The 2,883-nt window shown below is 44.8% G+C and overlaps 1 non-coding gene across 1 annotated transcript; it reads right to left on the bottom strand.

The window, feature by feature from the left end:
• Positions 1 to 378: 378 nt before the first annotated feature.
• On the bottom strand, positions 379 to 480 carry LOC123389070. The gene has a single exon (XR_006603603.1). It is a non-coding gene; the product is annotated as a U6 spliceosomal RNA (small nuclear RNA).
• Between the last annotated feature and the right edge of the window lie 2,403 nt (positions 481 to 2,883).

Genomic DNA, 2,883 nt, shown 5'->3' on the forward strand with positions numbered 1-2,883 from the left:
TAATTTCGATGCATGTTTTTTTTCATGTGTTATATACTTAAAAACATCTTCTGTCATTTTGAAGTAGTAAATTCTAGTTTTGATCTGCTTTGTGGGCATGTCTTTCTACCATGCTCTGCTTGTAGGGATGTTATTTTGCTTTTTATTTATTTTTTCTGTATAATAAGTTTGTATGGGATTTGACATTAAGAATTTTCTGGTTGTCAGCTTTTATGTGGACTTGGTTTTCCTGAAATCTTAGAATGAGTTAAAAAATATTTCTCTAACTCAAAGAATGCCCACTTCGGTCATTTTTGCAGAGTTTACAAAATTTGGTGACCTGCTTTCTGAGATTTCCTGGATCAGTTTCCTCTCTGTTTTGACCTGGGCCTTTTGTTTAAAAGTATGAAATAATTTACGAATTTACCTATCACTTTTGCACAGGGGCCATGCTAATCTCTGTATTGTTCCTGTTTTAGTTCATGTGCTGCCGAAGCAGGCATAACCATAGCCTTTTAACAGGTTTTACTGCTCTAATAATTATTTCCACAGAAACTAATATTAAAAAAAAATGCAAATCTGATTATGTCACTTCCATCAGCACCCTGATTCCTCAGTGGCTTCCACTGTACTTGGAATAAAATCCAAAGTCCTGCTGTAGCCCCACAGCTTTGCACGAACTGGCCCTTGCCTTCCACTCAGCTCTCATTTTCTATCTCTCTGCCCTAGGGCCCTAGTTCTAGACAGACTCATCTGTGTTCTAGAGCAACCAAGCTTATTCTGCCCCAGGGCCTTTTCACCTCCATTTCTCTTTTCTTGGAGCTCTCTCCCCCCTAGGGCTTCAGCTCTCCTGTGCCTGGCTCTTTCCCATCTTTCGTATATCAGTTCAGATGTAACTTGACCAAGGTGATTCTTGGCCACCTAATTAAGGTGGCCCTGCACCCCCCAGTTATAGTCACTGTCTGTGACATCTTTTGTTAATTTCCATCTTAGCTTCTTGTCACAGTCAGGAATTCTCTGAGCTTTTTCTTTACCTGTTTACTGTGTGCTCAAAAGGCCAAGCATCTGGCCCACCTTCTTATATATATATTTTTGATTTTATTTGTTTATTTGACAGAAACACAGCGAGAGAGGGAACACAAGCAGGGGGAGTGGGAGAGGGAAAAGCAGGCCTCCCGCCGAGCAGGGAGCCCCATACAGGGCTTGATTCTAGGACCCTGGGATCATGACCTGAGCCGAAGGCAGAGGCTTAACAACTGAGCCACCCAGGTACTCCTCGCTTTCTTTTCTACTTTGTGTCCACTGTGTAACACTCCTGTTACACAGTCGGAGCTCAGTAAATACTGAATGAGGAGATGAGTTCAGTTCAGCTATCATCTGTATTCTTTGAAACATCTTCACTGACTCGCTTCCCCACGTACACATTTGCACAATCACCTCATAGCCCACAGTGATGACTTGCTTATGGCTTGTATCCATTTATTCTGTTTTTCTTCCATCCATTCACAATTTTATCTGCTTCATTCTCTTGCGGATGAGAGTTCATGCTATTTGTCTTGTGTTCCCAGAACATAGTGGGGATGCAACAAATCTTTTTTGAATGAGTGAACAGATGTTTCCTCTGGAGAGCAGAGGACAGTTGGGAAGACCCCCAGGGAGTAAACTGGCAGATTAGGAGAGAAAAATATTCTGCCCCAGGGCCTTTTCACCTCCATTCTCTTTTCTTGGAGCTCTCTCTCCAAGAACAAAACACTGTTCTGCTCTGTGGCATTGAATGTGCTTTCTTCTGGGGTCCCTTATTTGATCCTCATAAAACCCTACCAACTGGAGCAGGTATTGCTATTCCCGTTTAGAAATGAAGACACAGAAGTCTTGTGAGTTTAAATCTGAACTTACAAAGTCGAGAGGGAGTGTGGATGGAAGACAACAAACCATGTGATTCCAAGCCTGGTGTTTTGTGCATTGAACTGGGATGAGTGTGTCTCTAACGCAACATGACGAGACAAGTGTTCTTTCGTGGATAATAAATGATTGAAGGTAAATCCACAGGGGAGAGCCAACATTGCCTTAGGCCAATGCAGCATCATTGGAAAAGGGGTATAATCTTGAAAGGGCTGTGATGGATAGGACCCATCTGGGTGTACAAAACCTTGGTGTGGATTTTTTAAAAAATAAGAGTCTGAATATCATTCCTGTTTAGAACAGGAGCTGAGAAATGAATAAAGGTAAGCATATGATGGGCCCAGAGGAGGTCGGAGGTTGGAAAGTGCTGGTAAAGAGGGCTGTGCTGGGTCGAGTGAAGGCACCCACGGTGTGGCAACGGTGGGGCTGTGGATGGCAGCCGGCTGTGTGAGATCTAAAGGGGTAATGGACCGTTGGTGTCAGGGAGTGGCCAAGAGTGCCTCTGCCAAGGTGGAGAATGAAGTGAATGCCCCAAGTCAATGCCAGATCTTGCAAAAGTCCTTTCGGCGTCCTGAGCGCAAGAACCCTCGGAAGTGAGCCTTCAGTGTGTGGTTTGTGTGCGTTTCCTATGCGCTCCTTTATTCTCTCTCTTGCTTTAAACTTTCTCTCCGAACAATCTGAAGATTGGATTCTGAGACAAAGGGCATGAAGTTGCCCCCTTTATTCCTCACTAGTTCATTCTTTCATTGGGGGCTCCTGCTGTCGTCTCTGGGCGTCCTCATGGATGGCAGTTGCAAGCCCCTGGAAACCCAAGTCGGACTCCCCGTGGAGCTTCTGAGGGTGTCCCGAACACCAGCAGGCTGCCTTTTCCCATTCTCAAGCTGCAGCCTCCCTGCCCCACACCCTCCGTCACTATGTGTGTTAGGGACGCTCAGCATTGGTGGCACTTTATGAGCACTGGCAGCTGTCCTAGATGGAAAAGGCACTTGGAAGTCAGTATGA

Source organism: Mustela putorius, unplaced genomic scaffold (genome assembly GCF_011764305.1).
Source record: "Mustela putorius furo isolate JIRA1106 unplaced genomic scaffold, ASM1176430v1.1 tig00003942_pilon_pilon_pilon, whole genome shotgun sequence".
NCBI lineage: Eukaryota > Metazoa > Chordata > Mammalia > Carnivora > Mustelidae > Mustela > Mustela putorius.